The following is a 25,242-nucleotide window of genomic DNA, read 5'->3' on the forward strand; positions in this document are numbered from 1 at the left end:
GTGCTTGCACAGGTTTGCAGGCATGCAGAGCGTGAGGGGTTTCAGAAGGCTGTGGGGCTCTTTAGACATTGGCGATGTACTACCTTCTCATTGTTTTGGTACCAACCTAACCCCTTGGTGGGGTGCTGGGAGGGTGAACACAGGGTGCTGTCTGCTGAAGAAGCTCAAAAGTGGCTGCATCTTGCTTGCAAACCAGAAGGATTTTGCTCTTGGAGCGTGTGGAGAATCTTTGGGCGGTGATAGGGGGTTTCCTTTGTTACCAGTTCCTCAGTAGCATCCCTGGATGGATCAGCCTGAAACGGGCTGATCCAAACAACACCAATAGACTCGACTCTTGGTGGCCAGTGGTGGAGGAGGTGACTGTGGGGTGACAAGAGATGCGGCCCATCAGGAGCCAGGGAAGGGTGCAGGAGATGGGGCTGCCTGGGGGAGGTACCCTGCAGAGGGGAGGTCTAGATTCCCCTACCCCTCACCATCTCCACTTTTTCAGGAGCTCAGGCCTGTTAGTTCAGGCAGCCAGCTCTACTGCGAGCTCAGGGATGTATTGAAGTGGGACTAAAGGCTTTGGAAGGAGGAAGCTTCCCTCAGTGTGGCCCTGGCAGTTGGAACAGAGCAAACACATCCCTATTTACAAGCACCCCTGTGCCTCAGTATGCAACTGCAGACCTGTCAAACCCAGCATGTGATACCTCAACTCGGTCCTTGATGTCCCTCCTTGCTTTACTCTCCATCTGAGAAGAGCTGATCTGGGTCCTCTCTCCTCCACATCACCTGCCAAGACCCGCCATCACTCAGACCCTCCACAAATACCATTCTGCTCCTGGAAGCTATACAGCATTGCCTCAGCACCCTAGCATCCCCCAGCTCTGCTTGGCCCCATTAACCAGCAAGCTGCATCACACAGGTCACCTGCAAGGAGCTGGCACGAATTCAGAGCAGGTCCTATGGGTGCAGGTAAAAGGCACAAATGGGCTGCTGCCACCCTCCTGCTCTGCCCTGCCTGCCAGGCTTGGGAGGGGGCACCGAGCCTGGTGAAGGCAGCCAGGGTATGGAGATGGGAGTGTGCTGCCTGGGATCCCTAGCCAAGCCTTTATCAGAGCCCTTCTTCTGTACGTGCAGCCTGGCGCTGAGACAGGAAGTGCACCTCCCTGAGAGGCAGGGAGGGAGAGTGGTGATAAGTAAGACTGTGGAATTAATCCCACTCTTGATACATGTTTGTTCTCCCAAATGTGTGTGTTGGCTTGGTCCCGGGCAGGGCTTGGCCTGGCATCCAACTGACTCCTCCTTTTATCTTGGTTACTGCATGAAACCTGTTAATTGTATCTATCTCCAGCCTTGAGCGCTGGATGGAGATTTCACATCAAACAGCAGCGCTCATGAAGTGGATCCGAGGAGGGCACTGAGCTTGACTCTGAGGCTGCAAAGAGGAATAAGAGACCTCCAAGATTTTGATTTCATCCCAGGCTCTCTACAAACATCCTCCTCGCCTGGCTGGGGCAGATGGGGTCTGCAGAAGGTTGTCAAACCCAGCCTTTGGCAGGCTATGCAGGGGAGGAGGTGTTTCCCGTGCTGATGAGCTCTGCTAAAGGATGTCCCAACCTTGCCGGTGGCAGCTTGGGGAAAAGTGGCCACCTGAAGTTTGGAAACATGTTACATCTACAGTGTTTTGAAATTAGGAGCAAGTAATCTCTGTAAATCCTTATCTGGAAGTCAGGCATTGGGGCTCATCCCAAAATACATGGGCTTGCTGCCAAAGCTCTGTGTGTAGCACTGACACGAGGGTATATGATGTCCCTCTTGTGGGAGCTGGCCACCGCCTTTCAGGAGGCTCCCAAGGCTTCCAGCCTGTCCTGCACATGCTCTGTAGACAGCTCATTTTCTATTCCACAGCCCAATCTCTTCTTCCTCTGACACAATTATTTAAAAGTTTCTTTGCAGCCTCCAGGCATCCCACCCTCTTGCTGGCTTCCCTTTCCACAGCTCTCTCCAGCTTGTCTCCACAGGACTTTGCCTTCAGAAGAGCTTCACAGCTGGGGCCCAGGATGGGGGTATATGGTAAGACCATGGGGGTTTTCCCTACTGTATAGACCAGACTTGTATCTTCAGACAAAGATGTGAGAAGCCCCTAAAAGGAGCATGGGAGAAAATTTGGGCAATGCCTCGTTCCCAAGGGAAAACAGTTCTGGTCTCTTCTTAGGAAGGGCAGCATCCCAGAGGGCCTCTTGGGGCTGCTTTTTGATGAAGGACTTAAAGCCAATGAGCCGGGTCAGCAAGCACAGCCTTGTTTCTCTTGTGGAGTGCTTGTCTCATGGTGAAATAAGTAATAATAAAAGACTTTTTGCCTTTGGTGTCCTGCACCACAGGGCCATGCCTAGTGTCTGGAGTGCAGGAGCTGATTTTTGACCAAGTAGAAGCATCTTTGACCAAGTACACTTTGTGCAAGCAGAGTTCCTTGTGTGCTTCTGTGTCCTGCTGAGATGCAAAACCACAAAAGATGGCTCCTTCCAAAGATGTACATCCCCCAGAGCAGGCAGCCAAGCAACAACCAGGGATCTGGAGAACACCAAGGAATTCAGTGAGGCAAGTTTACAGCTGGGATAAAGCAAGTGACCAGTCTCCCTATGCTCTAAATCACCACGGTGAAGAAAGAGGTTTGGAGGAGGTATGTGGGAAGCCTCTCCCTGGCACAAGTAGGTGAGAAGGGAAGGAGCGAGCAGTCACTTGGGAAAGCAGGCGAGCAGGCGGCATTGATCACCTGGTAGGGCTGGCAGAGTGGAGGCAGGACCTGCTTTCTCCCAAGAGCTTAAGAAGCTGGGAAGGGACATGTGGATGCTGGAAGTGGAGATGCTGTATGTGATGGGTGGGAGGGAAGACTGGTGTCTGGCAAAGCTGTAACTGCTCACTATCATAAGACATCTGTGGCTGTCCCATAAGCTCATAAATCATCTCTCAGCTGGTCAGTGCTTGAATTGCTGCAGTGGCACAGCAATACTCTGCAAAGCTTTGCCTTTTCCCTACCCAAACAGGGGCTGCTCCCTTCCCCCAGCTACCCTGCCCACATTCACCGAAGGAAAACCCAGCCCTTTAATTCCAGTCACAAATTCTGGAAATGATTAGTGGGCTGTCATCACTCAGCCCCACCGGATATGGGGCACGGGGCATTTCCGTCCCCTGTAATTGATCGTGTGCAGGGCTGCCTGGCTCTGCAGTGGGCAGGGGAGAAGTGACTGAGAGCTGGGTGTAGTGTTTCCCTCTCCTTGCCTTGCTCAGTGCTCAGCTGGGAAAACCGCTGGACCAAAAAGCAGGGCAAAGAATAAAATCATTCATAGCTAAAGGTAAGGACAAGGCAAAAGCATTCCCCAAAGAATTGGGCTGATCCTGTCTAGGAAAAAAAATGGAAAATAGTGCAGTTTGGGGCAGGGGGGCAACGCCGGGGCAGCTCCTTCACTGATGCGCAAAACTGCACTTTGGGAAAGTGCTGTCGCATCCCTCAAGGAGCCTGGGAACTCGGTGGCCTGTTTGTCCAGGGTACCAAAGGCAGCTGCCAGCTCCTGCCTGATGGAGAGGATGCTGATCAGCATCACACCCGCAGCCACCCAGCAGCCTTTGTTCCCTGCTCTGCCTGCCCCTTTCCCAGGGCGCTCTCTGGCTCCTAGGAGCTGCCCGTTTGCCAGCTGCCTAGCGAGACCTGCTATCTGCCCCGTGTGAATGTCTTGCATCCATCCAGCAGACTCCCAGCCTTCCACTGAAATGCCTCATTGTGCAGCTGGCTGGACTACGTGAGCCTGACTACGTGGAGCCTGCTTTGCTTTGAAGCTAACTCTTCCTTTTGAGTCAACAGAGCTGTGTGGTGTAATTGTAAAATTTCCCTTCATTGGCCAACCTCTTGATGTTAACAAAAGCTCCCTGCTATGTAAACAGGCCAGATGCTGCAGGATGCTGTCTGCAGGCTCACGTGTGCTCCTCATCCTGCAGGAGGTGCTGGACTCGCACCTGTGGGCTCCCTGAGCCAGGCAGAGAGGTTGGAGCCATGTGCCCCCCAAATGGGGCAGAGTCACTGGTTCCCTCATCCTTTTCTCAGTGACCTCAGATGTATGTCTCCCTTCCTTTTAGATTATCTGGCTCTGCAGAAATCCTGGCTGAAACTGTCTTAAATGTGGTAGTAATTATTTTAAGAAGGGGTGAGGTTCTAGCTGACTAGGAAAAAAAGGCAGAAGGATAGTACCCGTTTTTAAACAAGTAAAGGAAATGGAGCCACTGGACATCAGAACTGTCAGGCTGCTTTCATCACCAACAAGGGTCCTAGAGCAGACACCCTATTTGTAAGGCTGACCAAGATAGCAAGGTAAAGGGGAAGAGGATTGGATTTGGCAACAGCCTAATTTCCTTCTACAACAGGGTTGGAGGAGACGAGGGAGATGTGTCCTGACTCTAATGCTGTGATGTACTTCTATGATCAGCCTGGGTGTTGTTTTCAAAGATGCATATTACATTTCATAGAATCATAGAATGTTAAGGGGTTGGAATGGATATAAAGATCATGTAGACCCAACCTCCCTGGCATGGGCAGGGACACCTCCCCCTAGACCAGGTTGCTCAAGGCCTTGTCCAACCTGACTTTGAACACTGCCAAGGTTGGGGTATCCACAATGGACCTGGGCAACCTGTTCTAGTGTCTCACCACCCTCACAGTAAAGAATTTCTTCATAATATCTAGCATAAATTTCCACTCTTTCAATTTGTACCCATTATTCCTCATCCTCATCACTACAGTTCCCAATGAAGAGTCCCTCTTTGGCTTTCCTGTAGGCCCTATTCAAATACTGGAAGGTTGCTACGATGTCTCCATGCAACCTTCTCTTCTCTGAGTGGAACAGCCCCAACTTTTTCAGTCTGTATTCATAGGGGAGGTGCTTCAGTCCTCTCATCAACTTTGTGGCCCTTCTCTGGACTTGCTTCAACAGTTCCATGTCCTTCTTACCTTGGGAACACCAGAACGGTACACAGTACTGCAGGTAGGGTCTCACAAGAGCAGAGTAGAGGGGGAGAATCACCTCCTTCAATCTGTTGGCCACCCTGCATTTGATGCAGCCCAGGATTTGATTGGCTTTCTGGGTTGCAAGTGCACACTGCCAGCTCATGTTGATTTTTTTGCTGACATTGATTGACCATGTGGTGGTTGCAGACACTTTGGAGCTCAGGAGGGAGTTCAGGCAGAGTGTGACACTGGCGATATGGATTTAAACAGGATGCAATTCGTAAGGGCAAATGCAAGCGACACACAGCAGGATAATTTGCTGTATGCATATACAAGCGGGGCAACAAGGCCTTTGGAAAATGCATTGGTGTCATTGAGGTCATGTGTGTCATTACCGAGGGACTCGGTGACACATAGATATGAAGAAAAACAAACACTGCTACTAGGCTATATAAACAAAAGTGCCATAAGCACCATGTGTGCTGCAATCATTCCACTTTACGCAGTATTAGGAAAGCCTCATACTTTCTGGATATATCCAGTTTGGGCAATACAGTTCGAGAAAAGCTTACACCTATTAGAGTCCATGAAAGATGATCAGCAGACCAGTAACCACAGCCTATGAGTAAAGGTTGAAAGAACTTCATTTGTTTAGTCTGCTTATGAGAGGAGGAAAGGGAAAATGTGGCAACCTTCAGATTTGTAAAATGTGACTGAAAAAGAAACTGAATGGGTTGTTCCCCATCTACAGGAGATATAATATTAGACATCCAGAAAACCTTTTCAGCTCCTTAAGCCCTTAAGGGCTCCTGTCCTCTTAAGGCAGAATGTCTTGCAGGGACCACACAATCACAGAATCAGAATGGGTCAGGTTGGAAGGGACCACAGTGGGTCATCCGGTCCAACCTCCCTGCTCAAGCAGGGTCATCCTAGAGCACATGGCACAGGATTGCATCTAGATGGTTCTTGAATATCTCCAGTGAGGGTGACCCCACAACCTGTCTGAGCAATCTGTTCCAGTGTGTGGTCACCCATACATTAAAGTTCTTCCTCATGTTCAGTGGAATTTCCTGTGCATCAGTTTCTGCCCATTGCCTCTTGTCCTATTGCTCAGCACCACGAAGAAGAGCCTGGATCCATCCTCTTGGCACCTTCCTTCAGATACTTACATACATTGATGAGGTGCCCTTTTAGTCATCTCTTCTCAAGGCTGAACAGGTCCAACTGCTTCAGCCTGTCCTCATAAGAGAGATGCTCCAGTCTCCTCATCATCTTTTTTGCCCTCCTACTGGACCTGCTCCAGGAGCTCCATGTCTCTCTTGCACTGAGGAGCCCAGAACTGGACAAGGCATTGCAGATGTGGCCTCACCACGGCTGAGTAGAGGGGCAGGATCACCTCCCTTGACCTGCTTGAAATGCTCTTCCTAATGCACCTCACAATACCACTGGCCTTCTTGTCCATAAGGGCACACTGCTGGCACATGGACAGCTTGTTGTCCACCAGATCCCCCAGGTCCTTCACTGCAGAGCTGCTTTCCAGCAGGTCAGTGCCCGGTCTGTACTGGTACATGGGGTTATTTTTACCCAGGTGCAGGGTACCCTGCATTTGCCTTTGTGGAATTTCAGACAGTTCTTCTCTGTCCATCTCTCCAACCTGTCAAGGTCCTTCTGAAGGGCTGCACAGCCCTCTGGGGTATCAGCCACTCCTCCAAGCTTTGTGTCATTAGTGAACTCACTGAGGAGACAGCTGTCCCTCCATCCAAGTCATTGATGAATAAGTTACACAATACTGGTACTAGTATTGAACCATGGGGGACACCACCAGTGACCATCCTCCAGCTAGACACTCCAACTCCAACCACACAGTCTCCTTCTCTAGAAATTTCCAAAACCAAGATGCTACTTGTAGGCCTGGTTAGATAGCAGTATCCCTTCTTGGCAGAGATATATATCTAGATGATGTCTCTAGCGCCCTGTTTTAGATCATGCACCATTACATGGTAAGGCACAGCTGGTCTTTGTGGGCTGACGAGGGCATTGCTGAAAATTGATGAACAGTGATTCTTCTGACATCACCGTGTTGTCTAGACACCACATCATATTGCCTGTTTCAAAAAGTGAATAGCCTTGCAGGATACATGACACAACACCAGCAAGCTGTCAGTTGCTCAAATAAGCTGTGAACAGCTTAACCTGCTGTTCACACAGACCTGCCGTTTGGCTGATGGAAGGCAGCAGGCTCCTATCACTTCCTGATGGGAAATGCAGTTGTTTAGTTGCGCCATGGAGGCTCCTAACTTTGCAGAACTGGGAGTCAATCAGAAAGGTGGATTACATCATTCCTGCCTATGAGAATCAGATGGGAAGACTTCTTGAATGGGTCCCTTATCTGGTGCTGGATAGATAACAAGTGAAGATTTAGAGAAGAGGTGGAGGATGCCTACCCTTTTTTGTGGCTGAAGTTAAACCACTCATTGAGGGTAAGCTACAAGCATAGAGTAAACATCAGTCCTTGAATGAGCTTTCATGACAGCAGGAGAAAGAGGACCCAGTCTCCACCAGACCTCACAGCTGCTCTTCAGGAGGAGAGCCCACTGAAGCTGGCAAGTCCTCCAGGAGGTCAATGGGAAGGTGCCCACAGGAGTCCTTCAGAGCCGTGCCAGACCTCTGCAGAAGGCTGTCAAGAGCAGAACTGAGCTACCTTCCTTTTCATGCAGACTTGGTGCCATTTTCTACATGGGGAATCCTCTCATGGCTGTGCTGGTTGAGCCTGGTGCTGAAGCGTACAAACCACCCCTTCAAACTCAAATGCGCTTTGAGAGCTGGCTCAAGCAATGGGTGCCTCTGCCAGAGGGTAAGCGTGTTCACAGAAGCTGGATGGAGTTTGCATGGAAAAATTAGACACTAAGCCTCACTAACACAGAAAATCCAACCCACCACACACACTAATGGAGGCATTTGCAATGAACGTGCTGGTGGTTGTCTGGATTACAGTACTGAGATGAGAGAGGCCACTGGGGTATAAACATCTGTCAAGAGCAGATGAGTTCTGGAGCAGAGACATTCCCCATAGGTTTATATGATTTTCAAGGACCTGAGGGCAATGATCTGTTTTCTGCTTCTTGGTGATTTCACAGATGAGTGACCTCAGTGATCTCATGACCCATTAATAAATAATTCTTCCAAACTCCTTGGCTGAATTGCCCTTATGTAACATGCAGGATGAAAACAAGGGGAATACCTTCCTCCAAGACTTCATATTGCAGCTCAAGTGTGTTTGATAAAGCCATCCTGCAGAGATTACAAACTCCCCTGTGCTTGGAAAGGAGGAGAAAGGGGTCACAGTGGATAACACAACTTAGATCTTGGAATACTTTCTCTGGATGTCCTGCCCGGCCAAGATGAAACTTCCCTGGCAGTTAGGTTCAGTTCTGCTGGATGAAGAGTTACGTGGCCCTCCAATCAACCCTCAGAAGCTACAACTGGCCCTCCAAACGTTCCCAGCTTTCATTGGAAACCAAGTAGGTTGTGTCTACACTACTGTTTTCTACTAGCCAGCAGAGCTTTGCTGTTTGAGGGCATGAAGCAGGGAAACCAGCCACACCAGCCAAACATCTCATAACATCTCATTTTTGTATCTGGCAAATTTGTTCTGAGGGCTGAGCTTGGAGGAATACCACAGCCTCCTCCCCTCCCTGTCTGACTGTGGTGCTCAAGAGAGTGAGTCATCCATTTTTCATGTGGAGCTCCCTGTCATTCCAAGGAAAAAGGCCATGCTTCCGGCATCCCTTGGTGTGTGGGTTTCCATTCATCTGTGGATGGCCAGGCAACATGCCATCCCCAGGAAAAAATGGCTGCTGCTTAGTTCCTCTGCTATTAGTTCATCCCTTAGGATTTTGCTAAATTTCTCCATGTCTTTTGGACGGTCTGTCTGAGGAGAAAGTGCTCAGCGTCTGGAAGTTTTGCACTGTGTTCAAGTCAGAAAGGCTGCCTGTTCTTTTTCCTTGATTCCTGCAAGTCCTGCATGAGGCAGGAGTGAATCAGACCCTTTGCTGCTGCATCTCCACTGTTCTAAGGCAGCAGAAGCTTATCTGTTCCCATGACTTGTCAACAGGCTCTTTTAGCATGAGACCCTTAGTAAAAGGTTAGGGAACACCCCTCTTGCCTTCTGGTGGGGAGATTATTAGATGAATAAATATCTCAAGGCAGGCCAGACAAATCAGGGCCTCCCGATTTGGAGAAGTCAACCAAAGCAGACTGGGTGGTCATCAAGTGGTCCCCTCACTCTGGGGAGCATGTAATGCACCCCTTCATGGTGGGATCTGCTGGCGTTCTCCTTGGCGTGGAAACACCCCCCCCCCCCCCCAGTTCACAGAAGGTGGTAAACAAGCCCTGGACCTCATCCCTTGGCTCCAGGGCATACAGTTGCAAAGCTCCTCTGATCAGTGTGGGAGGAAGTGCCTCCACCCTCCTTATGGCTGCCCGATAATGATCCCCAGCTGTAAGCCTCTCCCTTCCATGCCTGGAAGCCCAGGCTGGCTGGAAGGGGTGGGGCACAGGCTGTTTAACCCATTCTCTGGACAGATGGACAGATAGATGGATGGATAGACAGACAGATGCTCCCGAGCTGCTGCTGAAGCACTGGAAGCCTCTCTCTGCTGGACTGCCTGGTTGGGTTGCCAGACAGGTGCTGAAAGGCTGGGGGTGCAGAGGTGTGTGGGTTCATGTGCCAGGGGGAGTAATGATGGTTGTGCTTGGCATCAGGGAGCGATATCTTCTTTGGTCTAACAGCTCTACTGGCACTGGAGCGTGACCAGGAGATATGTGGCTTGGAAGCGGGATGGGTTCTCCCCAAGACCTTCTTCACAGGGCTGTTTCCAGTGGCTCCTGCCAACACCACTGGGCCAGGGATGTCCATCCGGCAGACATGCAGGTCTGTGGGTTACTGCAGGGGGCCCTCTCCTCCCACAGCCCGGCATCCTGGCTGCACCTGGGGCTTTGGCTCTGGTTTTTAAGCAGCTTTTGTCCCTTAGAGAAAGTCGGCGGCGAGGAACCATCTCCGGCTGGCTCCTCCACGCAGACTGAGGTGAGTGGCCAGACAGCTGCTGGTGTGATGCCTACGTAGCACCAGACCACAGACGTGGGGCAGGGTATTCCTGAGGTGACGGGACTGAAGTGCGAGAGCAGCGAGGCTGGATGGTGAGAGACTTTCTCTGCTCATACAGCTAATAGACTAATTAACAAGAGGCTTGAAACTTGGCCGTGTTTGTTGTCAAATGCAGGCCCCTTTCCAAGTGGTGTTAACAGCCTTCCCTTTTCACTCTGGGCACATTGTACAGCCAGGGCTTTTCTGCTGCTTCACAGAGGATTCTTCATTTAATGATGGATATAGGCTGAATAGCTGTTGCAGCTATAGGTGACACCAGGGTCAGGAGAAAGGAGTGGCAGGGAAGGGGCAGTAAGGGGGCAGGTTCCTGGGGCTGGGAGAGCGGTGGGAGGCTGGGAGATGCAATGGAGGGGACACTGACCCAGCAGTGTGTAACACACAGCTGGGCTGAGGGCAGCGGGGGGCTGCGGGCATGTTCCAGGCTTCCAGGGTGGATGGAGGAACTCAGCCAGCTGAGCTTCCCAGGGACCTGTGATGGGAGGGGGGTGTGTCTGTAGGTGAGAGAGGAGTGCATGGGCAAAGATGTGTTTCTAAGCCAAAGGTATGGCTCCTTGTGCCATTTGCCCACTTCTAATTAAGATGCGTTTAAATTGTTTAAATGATTCCTTTGAAAAACACTCCCCTTTCACACAAGAGACAAAAAGTTCACAGAGGCGAAAGGCTGCCGGCACTGGCAGGACGCTGGCAGCATACGGGCAAGGGGCGGGCGAGCTTCCCCGCCACCCTGCTGCCAATGCAAATCTCCCAGCGCAGCTGAGCCGAGACCGGGGGAAACCGGGAGGGTTTCCGCCAGGTTCCCACAAGCACAGGAGCCGAGGCTGTGCCTGCAATCACGTCTGCCCACAGGCAATGGCCTGTGTAGGCGGCCTGGCTAATGGTTATTCACTGCCGACCGGAGCAGGGACTCTTGTCACCCTTCCATCCGGACACCTGGCATTTCAGCTCACTCCAGTGTCCCAAAAATGATGTGCCCCTCGCCCTCCAAATTCAGCCCCTCCTCAGAAGCATTGTCCCTTGGTTCTCCCTGGGGTGCCCGAGACTGAGGCTCCTGGGGCTGCCCTGTCCCCCCAGACCAATGCTTTTTGCAGGGAAGGCAAGGGAGGGAGATGAGGGCTTTGCAGGAGCTTGCCTGCAACCCCAGCTGGAGGCAGGGCAGATGCCTGCATCCTTAGCTATCCCTCAATGCTCCACAGTGCCTGAAACAGGGCGTAATTCACACCTTCACCACACACTCAAATTCTGCCCTAGCCAAAGTGAGATGAGCACCTGCCAGCCACACACAAATATTATCTGGGTGTCACGGCAAATATTAGGCACAAGGCCTGAAGCACGCCCAGCTTTCCCCTGAGCTCCATGAAGACTGCTTGCCTGCGGCAGGCCTGGCTTTCCCACAGACACTTGCAAAGACATGGCACCGCTGCTGCTGTTTTCTTTGGATTGGGGCCAACTGCTTATGAAAAAGCAGCTGAAGCAGCATGGACAGCAGGTAATGCAGAGCTAGGTTGAGGGCCCTGCCAATGCAAAGGCTGACATCCCTGGCATGGCTTGGTGGAAGTTGCCTAAAACCTCAGACATATGATGTTGGTTTGGCAAAATCATGACTCCGTGACAAAAGCCATGACTGAAAGTGTTTGACATATCCACACTCATTCATGTGGTGCTTGCAGCCAGAAAAGTCTCCTGAAAACATGTCTTCTCCTGCTGCCAGAGACCCAGGAGGAATTAACTCCCTTTAATAGCAGCTGGGGGACCTAATATTAGACCAGATGTTTGAGCCCTCTTACACCCTTGCCACTTACTGTCAGGCTTTTGCCCCTGTAAAATCTCTTTAAAGACCATCCAGTGAGCACTCCATGCCAACCCAAAGTTAGCCAGTCCATGCCTGCCTGGGAGCTGGTGAAGTGTGTGGAGTGTGACTTGCCACCGCGTCATGCTGGCTGTGCTTGTCTTCCCCAACTGAGCCACTGACCCATCTGCAACATGGCCAGAGACACTTCTGAGAGGGCTGTGTAGCCTGACAGAGTGCTGAGCACTGGCACTGACAAGCTCAGAATCTGTATTTGGACTTTGGAGCCAAAGTTTTCCATGAACATCAGCTTCTAGACTGGAAAATAAGTTTGGCAACAGGGTAAGGTTTCCTGCTAAGAAGAAGGAAGTAGACTGGAAGTCTACTAGACCAAGTAGAATATTTCCAGAGCGACATTTCTCAAATGGAGTACTCCAGCGCTAAGCTCCTCTGAAGCAGCACCAGTGGTAAATAGCAGGGCCAGGCTGTTTTCCCATGTGCCAGCTCCGCTTCGTAATTTCATTTGCTTTTCCTGCATATGTTAGGGATTTCAGTGCAGAGACCTGGCTGCTTTTGCACTTCCAGCTTCTTTGTATATTTGCCTCTTTGGGTCTGGATGTCTCCTCAGTTTTCTGAGTGTTGGTAATTCCCGCCCTTTCATCTGCCTTCTAAGATCTGTTTTGAATTCACACATCTATTAATTTGTTGCTCATTTGGGACCCAGGCCTAGAGGTTGGGCAACCATGGAAGCAGTCTCTGTCTCAGGTAGTTCTCAGTTTAAACAAGCCCTGGTAATACCCTTTAAGCAACCTCTTCCCTTCTAGTCCCTTCTGTTTATTCCTTAACTTGTCTTTTCCTTTCTGCCCCTTCCCTTATCTGACCCCATCACTTCTTTCACTTTTCATACCTGCTTGCTACTCATCCCAGCTTCCCCCCTGCTACTTCTTGGTCCCTCTTCTTCCTCTCCCCTAGTGACCTGTTTGCTTCCTTGGTGGCAGTGACGTTGTCAGGTCACCCCAGCACCGTGCCCAGTGATCTGAAATGAAGTCCAGTGGGCTTTTGTTGGACCTTGTCATGTCTTGACCAACAGGCCAAGATGCCTTTCCGCTAGAAGTACAGCACTGAACAGCTCCCCCATTTTTAGAGCTCTCCAGAGCTGGCTTGGACCCAGGAGCTTGGTCTTTGTTTGCATCTCTACCCATCTTAGCTGGTCCGCTCAGGCTACCTGGATTGAAGGCTCACCCTTCCTCACTGAACACTGTAAAGGCAGTTTGCGGGATGCAGGGAATGAAGAATGTGATTAGATCTGCCTCCTCTGCCTCTGTTCAAGGGAATATGATGGCAGCCTATCGCCAATCTAGCTTTTTCCAGTTTTATGTCAGTGTCATCATGGCTGGGCTTCACGAACGAAGATTTGGGAAGGGTTCTACCCACATTTGTTACAAGCACGCTGGTGGCTGAAAAGGCCAATATGAGACAGGCACGTTCGGTTGCAAAAGGCACAGCAGAAAGACTCCTTAGGTGGTATATTCTGCAAGACACGATTCTTTCTGTGTTGTCTTTTCTCCTCAAGGGTGACCCTGTGTGCTTTCTCAAAGGCATCAGCAGTGTTATAGATAGTGTGTCTCCAGACCTCCCGATTGGAGGCCAGAGTAGACCAGTTATGTTGATCAATGTGGCCAAGGCTGAGATGTTGTTTCAGGGAGTCCTTGTATCTCCTCTTCGGGGCTCCTCTCTTGTGGAATTCCGGTTTTATAGATGTGTGATTATTCATCTGCTTCAAGAAACCTGGATTTGGCGCCTCCTAATTTGCTGGGACTGGAAGTATAAATTACAAATCTGCTGTGTACACAACGTGTTAGGAGGCTGTCAGGCATGCTGCAGGTCTGGGGTGAGGGGCAGGGGCAGAGCCAGGGCCTCAGGGCGGGGCTGGCAACCTGCAGTAAGACCACGAAGATGAAAAGTGCTGCCTCACACAGCAGTTGTTATGTGTCAGGCCTGCTTATACACTTAATGCTCTTAAATACTTTTGCTCTCTGTTAGCCAGAGGCTGGATAATGGCCTGCTACAGTGAATAAATGAGAAATGAATAAAATATTTACAAGCACAACTGATGCGAGCTCAGAAGCTGGTGTTTCTGCCTTCACATGACATTTGCCTCTTCCTGCCTGCAGCCTTTTTCATGTTTCCCATGAGAAGAGCTGGGGCTCTGCAGCAATGGCCCACTGGTCTGGTCTGCAAGTGACACCCAGCAAGGGAGGTATCCTGCCGCCCAGGAGCATCTCAGTACCCTGAAAAGGCACCAGTCATCCCTCCACCCCAAAACCCATACTCTACCACTTCTGATTGGGTTTGTCTGCTGCAGGATGATACCTTCCTCAGAGGATCTCAGCTGTTGAAATCCCTCCCCTCTGAGGAGCAGTTGTTTGGGTTGGCTGTACAAAAAATGTGCAAATGCATATATGAATGGCAGAGAAACACAGGTGACAGCCATTGGCAGGAGAGTCGTGACCCACAGAAGCTGCTGCGGGTCTATCCCTGCATAGCTACACTGCTGCTGCCTCCCCAGAGAGCAGAAGTACTACGTGCTCCCTGGGACACAGGAACACCTTGGTTGTGGTGCTGGTATATTCTTAGTCGTGCCAAGGATGGGTTTGAGTAACCAAGTCACTACGTGCCTGTTGTCTGGTGTGTGATATTATAGGGACTTTCCCACCCCAGCAGTGTCACCCACGTGTGTGTAACTTTTACTGACAGCTGCTGACTCATGGGTTCAGCACAACTCTGGTCTCCAAAATATCTGGAAACCTCATTCGTTTTCAGGAGAGGAGGAGAAGAAGGAGACTAAGACTTAGCTAACTCCCAGCTGGCTCATGACTTAATGCACAGAGGTGCACAGGAAGAAGCCATGTCTTATAAAATGCTTCACTGTGTCAGCCCCTTCCCTTCCCTTCCCTTCCCTTCCCTTCCCTTCCCTTCCCTTCCCTTCCCTTCCCTTCCCTTCCCTTCCCTTCCCTTCCCTTCCCTTCCCTTCCCTTCCCTTCCCTTCCCTTCCCTTCCCTTCCCTTCCCTTCCCTTCCCTTCCCTTCCCTTCCCTTCCCTTCCCTTCCCTTCCCTTCCCTTCCCTTCCCTTCCCTTCCCTTCCCTTCCCTTCCCTTCCCTTCCCTTCCCTTCCCTTCCCTTCCCTTCCCTTCCCTTCCCCTTCCCTTCCCCTTCCCCTTCCCCTTCCCCTTCCCCTTCCCCTTCCCCTTCCCCTTCCCCTTCCCCTTCCCCTTCCCCTTCCCCTTCCCCTTCCCCTTCCCCTTCCCCTTCCCCTTCCCCATGAATGTAGGGGAAACTGTCTCAGTATGGAATATGAATTTTGGGTGCATTTGGGGAGGCATTTTTGAGTGGGGAATGCAAGTGAGAGCTCTTTTTGCTCCCAGGTTGGTGAGTGAGAAGTGGGAGCAGAGCAGGATACTCCCAACTAGGGGTGCAAGATGTGGTCAGGACACAGCTAGTTGAGCTTCAGTGCTCTGTGGGAGCCATGCCAGGCTGGGAACCACTATGAAACTGCTGACCCAGGAAGAAGGGAGCAGCAGCAGTGTGATCCCCAGCATAGCTTCGGACATGGGCCAGTGGGAGTAGGCATGTGGCCTTGGGACAGTGGAGGTCACAATTTCTCTCTCTTAGGTAAAAATTGGCAAGCAGGCTGGTGAGATAGAAATGCACACCTGCCTGCTTGGAAACGTGCGATCACCTGGATGGCAGAGGCCAGGGATGTGCTTGGTGGCACGTGCTGCCCTTGGGGCAGGTGCAGCCCTCTCCAGGGCTGGCTGGGGACAAGCAGTCCGTCACCCACCAGCTGCCCTGCTGCCTGCCAGCTGATGGGGGCTGTGTGCAGGGAGCCCCAGCGCCCCAGCTGAGGGGCATGGCGTCTGCCAGCCCGGGCGCTTGGCACAGCCGTGCGTGTGCCCGGCCCGGCACACACCAGCTCGCACGTTGCTGGCCGCACGTACATGCCCACAGCCCTGAAGGCCCTGGCAGCAGCCGCGTGTCCCGGGCTCCCAGCCGCCCCTGCCGTGCTCCTTGTCTGCCTGCCAGCCAGTGCCCTGATCAGCTTCCTCCCTCCCTCACTCTTTCTTTCTTTTTGCTTCTTTTTTTCCCTCTTGCCCTGTTGCATAAGGAGAGGCAGGGGCGCAGAAAGAGGGGATGCCAGCAGTGAATGGGAGGCAATAGGGAATGGGAGAATGGATGGGGGCATCACTGCTCTGTCTGTCTGGAAAGAGATGGGTGCTCATCCCACCACACAATCGCTTCCAGAGAAGTCACTTCCTTCCCTCCCTCTGCTCTTTGTTTCGTGCCACAAAGGAGGAAAGGACGGTCTCCGTCTCCGTGCCAGGCAGGGAGCATGTCCCCCATGGGGAGGCAGCGCACTCCAAGCAGCTGCTGTGCCTAGGACTGTGTCTTTGTCCTGGCTCCTGCTGCCCAAAGCAGACAAGTTCTGCTGCCAGATGAGGCTGGGACCCCTGGGCCTCTCCCAACTTGGACTAAATCATTACTTCCCCTCCTTCCCTGTGTCACCTCAGGGTCCTGCTGTGACACATAGGGATGAATGGCCTGGCCGAGCTTTTGGGGTAGATGGTGAGCCTGTCAGGAGATCGTACAAAACACAGTAATGGCTGGTGACGAGGAGCTCTGCAGCAGAAACACTATCAGATGAAGCTTGCAGGGCCTATATGCTGTCTACTGGGGACAGCTTAAAGGGTGGATGGAGGATTAAAAGGGAAACACCAGGACCCTTCTGGACATTAGCAGTATGCAGCAGTTGCTTGCATTCATGTTTGTTAGTGTTCCCTGTGATGTCCAAAATTATGTTCCCCTCCCCACTGTTCCTTCAAATTCCTGGCTCTTTTCTACCTTGTGCCAAGTCCTTTCCCCCCAGCTTTCTAATTCACAGCTTGTCCAGCCTGAGCTCTTTGCACTGAAATCAGCAAAACCTACTCCTGTATTGTTGTGATCCCAGAAAGGCAAAGAGACTAGGGCAGACTCTTAGCCTTGGTGCTGTGCAAAGCCCTCTGATGCATTTTTCTCCATCTCTCTTTTGTGTGTGGCCCAGGGCAGAAGGCAACCAGGTAGGCTCTGACTGCAGGTTTGGGGGGGATCTATGAGTTTTGCTTTCATTAACCTGTGAATACCGCTCACAGCAACAGAACATTTGGTACTCTATTTCTTTTTTTCTTGACTTCCATTTGTTTCCTTTCAAAAAACTCTGTCCTATTCCCTATCTCTGACTGGGAACAGTGAACTCATTCCTCATCCAGGCAGGCTCCAAGTTCTCATGGTCACTGCCTTATAGTTCCCAATCATCCTACTGTTCATAGTGACTGTCTACCCATTACTAAGAGAAAGGCCCAAGGGCATGATTTTCTCTTTGGACCCTCTCATTGTGAATGTGCATTTCTGACTGTACCATATGGTATTGCCTTTACTTACCACAGGAATGTCTGCTTACATCCAACATGCCTACAGATGTTGGGGGCAACTTGCCTCAGTGACACCTCATGCCAGCAGCACATGTTGTGCCAGCAGCCTCAGTGCACTAGTGGGGCTCACTCCACAAGCATGTCCTCCCCATCAAGTCTGCGCTGGCCACGCTTATGGCGCTGGCTCCCGCAGCCAGACACATCCTGCTGTCACCTTCCCTGGTGTGTGTCTGCAGGAGATTTTTTCTTGCCCATTTTATTCCTGACTTGTTTAGAAATCAGAATGACTGTATTTCCCCAGACATACTTCCTTGTGCTGGCCTAGCGGTCTTACATGCACACAAGCACTTGTGGGTACTGTTGGATATAGCTCTGTGTCCTCAGTGTGGAGGTGCATCTCTTTTCCCTCACCCATGTTTCTCCTTTGGTGTTTGCCCCTTGGTTCTTTACCCCATGGATTTCCTCCCTGAGCTCCTTGCTCTTGATCTGTCACCCTCCAGCATTATCAGCCCCCTCTGATTCTCTCATCTATGGAGGTGGTGAACAGTGAGGCCACAGGGCTGATTTGGTGATGATTGTCACACATCACAATGTGCTTCACCTCGTTTTCTCCTGAGGCTTCCTAACCAGCCGAAGTAAGTGGTTTTCACCTTTTCATTCAGTTGCTTCCTGTAAGAAAAGACACACCTGTCGTCTTTGACTCCAAATCTCTCAAATGGTTCCAAATGTCACACATGCCACCACTGGTTTTCTTCTGTCCGCATTCCTAGAGGAGAATTTCCTGGCCTGCATTCACCTTTGGCTCTCCAAAATCATATTTAAATGTAGAAAATCTTCCTTCAGGAGAAGGTTTGTGCTTTGTTAACAGAAGGAAATCCCTGAATTTGTTGATGTTCTTGGGAAACTTCTGCAAGACCTTTTCTCTGGTACTGCAAGGACATTTTGGACAGTGCTGATTTCTTTATGTGAACCCAGCGTGTCTCAAGCCATGCTTGAGGCTGTGGGTCGGTAATGAGGTCAGTCATTTGTTCGGGCTCCTGTGGATAATTCTGTCAGGGCCAAGCAATGTGCCAAGTGAGCTTCTTTTGCAAACTGATTTTCTTCTACACAGTCGAGATTCAGACAGCCTATTATTAACCTCAAAGCTGATGGCTTGCTTTGCATTGCCATTTCAGTCTGTGCTTTCACTGATTCCAACACGCAGCTGCTGTACTTCAATGCACTCCTGTTGGTCTCCATGCACTTTCTTTGAGCCCCACCTAACCAGACCGCCTTTGCCAATGTTGCATCTCAGTGAAACTTGTCATGTCCTTCACTCATGCACAGAGAAGAGGCCCTATGAGGACAGTATTGAGTTTTCCGTCATCCTGTCCCAATTACTTGTCCCAGCAACCCCACGGAGGAGGGAAATACGGCCTTGCTCTTCTAGATGGGCAAAGGGACAAGACAAGCAGGAAGCCAGTAGCAGAGACAAAACTTGAACACAAAGAATGTCAGGCTAAGGTCAAGACAAATGTCACCATCCTGAAGGAGAATAGCAGGCACGAGTGTGTATTTTGCCCACACCCAAGCAGCTGTGTCACCACTGATAGAAGGAAAGGATGAGAAGGGTTTTTTTAATAAGGACTAATAATGAGGCTGTGCCTGAGCTCAGACCTTCTGCTTAAAAAGTCCCTCCACATCTGAGGAAGCATACAGTGGTGGACTTAGTAGGGCAAACCTCAGAGAACATGGGAGGTCTGAGGGTGCCAGGGAAAAAAAGGGACAAGCCTATGCCAGCCCATCTCTGTGGAGAGGTGAAGCAGGCATCCAAAAATAGCCCACCACCCTGCTGCCAAGAGCAGTGAGCCTTTGATAAACAGATTAAAAATAACCTCAGTGGGAAAGACATCGCAGCTCCCTCCATCAGAATCGTATTTGTGTTGTGTTTGCCTTTCCGTGCCCCTGCCAGCTCTCTGTGGAGCGCGTTGCTCACGTGATGCCTGCTGCCTGCGGAGCCTGGCCCAGGCTGGGACGTGGGTAACCATGAGGGACTGGGGAGATGCTTGGCTATATTTTTCTGCTGCAGCCAAGGGTTTGTCCTGGCTAGGAGCAGGAGTGGGGAGGCAGTCTGATGGGGACGTGCCTGGTCAGGGCTACAAGGTCCTTTTCGTGTTGTGGCTTCCCACCCTCCTGTTGACACAAGAGAATGGCTTGTGCGGGTGTCAGGCGGAGAGGGGAAAGCTCAGGGAGGTCTGCCACAGGAAACTGGATCCAGACATGCCAAGGCCCAGCGTGTCCTGGAGAACCCTTCCTGGGAAAGGGGGGCAGTGGGGGCCCTCTGCATCACGTGTCCTCACACAGCACTGGGACACGGAGCAGGGACAGAGAGGAGCCCTCCCTGCTGCTTCTGCACACTCCCAGGATAGGGCCCCAGTACAGGCCATAGCCAGGAGATCACACTGGGATACAACCCCGTTCCCACCTGGCTGCTCCAGGACAGGGGCACCTCTCCCTAGGGAAAGTGGGATTTTGTGGGCTTAATCCCCTGGTATGCTGGTTCTGCGTAGGGGATCTCAAAGCTCTGGTCACCTGCATAGGCAGCCCTGGCACACAGCAGAGCAGCAGGGCCCACTGCACCCACACATGCTCTTGGGCAAAAAGGTCGCAGTGCTATATGAAGGGACAATGCTTATATCCCTCGTCAGCTAAGGGCCACCACACACCCCCTTCTGAGTTCAGGACACAGATCCTGCTCTGCTTCCCCCTGCCCTGGCTGCCTGGCAAAGTCCCCTCCAGAGCAGGGCCTGGAAAGAAAAAGTCATGTACAGACAGAAAAATCTCATACTTAGAAAAGTTACTGTATTGCTCTGGTGGGTGTGGGAGAGTGGGAGGGAGGTGGGGCAAGGCAGGGGCCGCCAATCCTTCTCCAAACGTTGTCACGCTGGTGCAGTGATCCTTGGAGAGCCCTTGCCGTTCTGCTGCCAGCAGGCAGGAGCCAATTAAGGGCAATTAGGGTGGAAGCAGAGAAGGCGCCCCTTTAGCTGCCGCCAGAGCAGCCACTGGGAGCGCTGGCAGGGCTCCACACTGTAAGGTTATTAGAGTTCTCCCCCATATTGTCCTTGGAAGAGATGCTTCGGAGCCGTCTGCTCAGAGCAGTGAGATGAAAGGGAGACATCCTTTGATGTGTTCAACCAGTGCCTCTGCTGTGGCACGGGTAATCAACACTAGCACTTCTCCAGCACCTTCCTCTGCCGTTAAACACCCAGGCTGATTGCCCTGATATCTGAAGTCTCCAAGGCAGAGCAGGAGGCCCCAGGGCACAGTCGTGGCCAATGCCCCACATGAGGGGTGGGGGTGAATCCTTTTCCATGAAACAAGATGCAGCAAGCAAGCACAGAGAGCAGTAACAAGGAGAGAGGATCTGGGGCAGAGGGCTAGCTCCTCTCAGCAAGGAGAGGAAGAGAGGCACAGCTGACAATGAGTGGGCTTGATCACAGCCACACAGATCATAGTATGGACCCAGGGCTCTTCCTGGGGGCCTGCATGCTCCACAGCTGGGTAGAGGTGATCTCAGAGCCTATCTGCACGTGCTGCCACAGGGCACCAACCATATGGAATTATAATGGCTGAGCTTGCAGCAGACTTGTTACTGATTTTGTCCCTACATTTACAAAATCTCCTTCCTTGGCCACCCCTTCCTCCCCTACAGTCCGGCAGCTGAGGAACAGCAGAGGCAGGAGAGGGGAAGCCCTGTGATGTGTCATGAAGACATCTACTTGGCTTTCTGGAGAGATGGTTCCTCCAATCCTGCTCTGCAAGCCTGAGTACTCAGTGCCTCTGGGCACCAGTGTCCTGCCAACACAGAGATCCCACCACGGCACAGAGTTTCCTAATATGTTGCCCACAGTACCCTTATTCCTTTCCCCTTTCCTAATCTGTTCTTGAACAGTCCCTCTCCCTCCCTAGGGGTCATACCTCTCCATCCTTTTTTTCTCAGACTTTACTGCTACCAATGTCACCATGTCCATCTTGTGTTGCTCCCTGCATTATTCTCACTGCCAGAGGACCACAGAGGGGGTGAAGCCAGAAGAGGAAAGAGGTGCAGCTTTTACTACTGGGCGTGGGCTGTGATGGGACAAGAAGAAGGTCCATGGCACCTCACTATCTTTCCAGAATTGGTATTTTTCCTGCATCCAGGAGCTGTTGCTGGATGGACTTCAACTTTGTCTTGATGTGGAGGAGAGCAGGAATGCTTTCAATGCCAGGCATCAGTCTTTCTGTCTCCTGACTGGGCATTGTTGGTTTGGACCAGTTCCCCACGGTCTTTTGCAAACTAAGTGGTCCTACCTAGGTGAACTTTAGGGCAGGTCTGTTGTCCTGCCGTTCTCCCTCTTTGGCTGGATGGCTCCTTGCATTTCCCAACCAGCCAAGCCTGCTGCCTAAAGCTGCTGTCTCCAGCATTGTACACAGCAGCACAGTGGGAACAACAGGCTCTGAGCATGCTGCTTCACAGCTTCCAAAGCAAAGGTGGCCCCAGGGCACTTTCCATGGATTTTCCACCCACAGGTGCCACTACCCTTCCAGAAGGAAGCAGTCAGCCTTGTTTTAGCAGCTGCCTTGCAAGTGTGTCCTCTCTAAGCAGCACACAGCTGTCTGACCTAGCACAAAGAAACCTGTGGCCTCAAGGAGTGAAACACAGCATGGAAAACTAGCAGTGCTGCACACAGTCAGAGATAGCGATGCTCTCCACCAGCTTCTGTGACAACCACCCTTCTGCTTTTCAGTCTCTGTCAGGAACAGGAATGATCTCTGTAGTTTCTTTTCCTGCATGGTGCTGACCTTCTGCTGCACAGCAGAAATTCAAGGCTATGGATGCAGACCTTGCCCTGCTTTGTGAAAATACTTCTAGTGTCATCAGGTTTGGTAACAGTCTTTCATTTACAAATCCTACCTGCTGACCCCAAAGCATCTGAGATCCTTTCAGAATTTTTGCCAGCATCCCTGACACTTTCGTGTAGCTCCACATGTGTAGCTCCACAATGCTCTTGGAAAAGCTTTTAGTAGCTCCAGAATGGGTCCCTGGAAACTTGATGTGCTAGTTACAATGCAGAGCTCAGAAGTTCTCTTCCCACATGTGCTACCTCTTGGAAGCCAAGGAGGGATTCCTAGGGCCAGGCAGAGAGAGTGTATGCCACCATGTGGCAGCAGATTCCCAAGTGTGGAGCTCAGTGGAGCTTCAGGCAGGCCCAGATCATTGCTCAGGCTGGAGGATGGCCTGGCCCTCATATGCAGAAATTCAGCAAAGAATTATGACCTTCTGCAGACTGACAGGGAGGTGGTCTACTGGCACCTTGTACTATCTCCAAAGGCACCAGCCACCCACTCCATGAAGGTAAGATTTATTCTGTAATTCAGCAGCCCTGGAATTTACCACAGAAGACAGTATTCATCTGAGAATTGTGTTCCAGCACCAAAGACCTATTAATCACAGTGACAGCCTGAAGAACTGAAAACAAACAAAGAACAAAGTCAAATCAAGTAGCTTTGGACAGAAACCATTCCGCCTCAAGGCAGAAGACAACTTCTGAGCAAGAGAGACAATTCTAAGGGAGAAACTCTTTTGGCAAGCACGTTATCCCACTGTTGCAAAGCTTCTTGCCTTTCTCTCAGAAGCAACTGAAAACTGGCCCGCCAGAAAACATTGGGCGAGATGCAGGCTTAATTTGATCCAGGCTGCTCTTATCTTCTACATTTCCACTGTAAAAGGAAGAAAAAAAGAAGAAGAGAAGTTTTGCATCTTTCTGGCAATGAAGAAAGCCCTAAATATTTCAAGTTAATCTAAAAAGATGCCACTGCATTGTTTGTGGTCTGAATTATGCTGCAACGAGGACTCTGAGCTGTCATTCATATCAATACGCTCTTAACTCTAAACTCAGCAGTGGCCACTCAAGCCATAGCTTCCCTCACTATTGCATGTTGCCTGAGAATGTTCTTATCCCCTAGGCTCTGTACTGCCCTCCTAGACATCAAAATGCCTATTTCTGCCTCCTCAACAGCTCTTCCAGGGCGTTGTGGGTAACTGCTACACTGTATTCTATAAATACAACACTGTTAGCTTAAAACACATTTGAATATCAAAAGGAGTAGCACGGGGACAACGACCTAGTTGGGTTACTTACTTGAGTATTTCATTCTCTTCGGTGCTACACTTTAATTTGAAGGTGCGAATTAAGCTATTGACAAGTGTGAGGTCTTTTGCCCTAGAAATCCAGATAGTCCAAAGGGCCCTGTTCCTAAAAAACTTGGAGTAACCTGTCTTGAGCAGCTGGATCAGTGTAAGTTACTGGTATATCAAGGTTTAGCTGACTTTGGTTGCTGGGCCCTGACCACTGTTTTCCCAATTCTCCAATTGTTTGCTCTTCAGAGCAAATGTGTCTAAGTGGATAGACTGTGCTGCAGACCTCCAAGACCCCGTGCTGATTTGCCCTGGTGGAGGCTCCAACCTGTTGTTTCTGTCTGGGAAAACCAGGTCCATGTGATCTTTAAAAGAGCACATAGAAGGTTACAGTCTGGAGTGGGGCAAAATGGAGCAGATCTACCACTTCTGCTTCCCTCTGTGTTTGCACAGGGTAGAGCAAAGCATCAACACAGGAGGCAGGATGAGCCTATGGAAACCAGCTGCAGCACAGAGGAGGAAGAAGGACCTGAAGTATCATGGGATGGGAATAGGGGACCCCAGTTTGCAGACATCACCCAGTTGGGCTCACACCAAGGATGTGAAAGGCAGCTATAACCATGCTAGAGTGCTGGCTGGAGAAACAGGTCTTGATATACAGCAGCAAACACTCATAACAAAGAAAAAGCATTTAAAAATGTTGTACTGCTTGGCTGCTCCAGCTGAGTTTTGTAGTAAGGCTGTTGCCTGGTGTGCTGCGCCCCCACTTTGCTGCCTACTGCATGGGAGCAGAGCTTGTCACTGTGGGTCACCAGGGACAGTCACCTTAATTGGCTTAAACCACAGATTAACTCAGGCCTCCAGCTGTGCCACCCATCCCAAGGGAAGGTCTCTGAAACAGTGACCGCCCTGAAAATTCCTCCTGTGGTCACTTTTGTAAAGCCCTGCTCAGCTCGGAGAGGGATGGAGAAAGCAGTTAGTGGCATTCTGCTTCTAAAAAGCAGTCATGTTTCAGCTGTGATTCATGTGTCTGGGGATTCAGCCTGTTTTGGTAATTTGCGGAAAGCCAGTTCAGCAGAATTGCTAACCAGCTATTTACTGATGCCGCCAGTGTGATGGAAGGTTGTTGCTTCCCCACCTGGAAGACATGGGGGATACTATTGCCGGCAAAGATTGGGGCACAGCATCATATCCTTCATAATGTTGTAGGAGATGTGCAGAGATGGGGACCACTTGTGACTGTGGGGCTAGTCTGGGTTGGTGTTTTTTTAACTTTATTTCTTTGAAAGAGCAATAAACACCTTTGGACCTCCCTGCAGAGGACTGAGTTGTAACACATTGTCCTCAATTTGCCTTCTCCTCCAACTGCCTCTTGTCTTTGCTCCTTTTTTTTTTGGCATGTGTGAGGATGGATATGTCTATCCCCAGAAATTGTCTGCAGTCATTTTGCAGTCTGTTTGACATCTGACAGACCACTTGTGGCCCACAGACCACAGGATGAGAAACACTGTGTGGGGTGATGTCTATTGACCTCAGGTTCTCTGAAACACATAGAAAACATTCCCTGTCCTGGAAAAAACATTGCCTTGGGCAGACAAGCATGGGGGAAGCAAGGACAGGGACAGCCCCACCACCCAGCTAGGCTGAAGGCTGTCACTGTCCTGCAGGCCAGGGACCTGACACACCAGA

The 25,242-nt window shown here is 50.9% G+C and overlaps 1 long non-coding RNA gene across 1 annotated transcript in view; it reads left to right on the forward strand.

Annotated features, from left to right (window-relative positions):
• LOC135411206 (uncharacterized) overlaps positions 1–24,887 on the forward strand; it is a 35,274-nt gene extending 10,387 nt beyond the window's left edge. The window contains exon 3 of the long non-coding RNA XR_010429044.1: positions 24,007–24,887. This is a non-coding gene — a long non-coding RNA (uncharacterized LOC135411206). The remainder of the gene's footprint in view (positions 1–24,006) is intronic.
• The last annotated feature ends 355 nt before the right edge of the window (positions 24,888–25,242 follow it).

This window comes from Pseudopipra pipra, chromosome 3 (genome assembly GCF_036250125.1).
Source record: "Pseudopipra pipra isolate bDixPip1 chromosome 3, bDixPip1.hap1, whole genome shotgun sequence".
NCBI classification, from domain to species: Eukaryota; Metazoa; Chordata; class Aves; order Passeriformes; family Pipridae; genus Pseudopipra; species Pseudopipra pipra.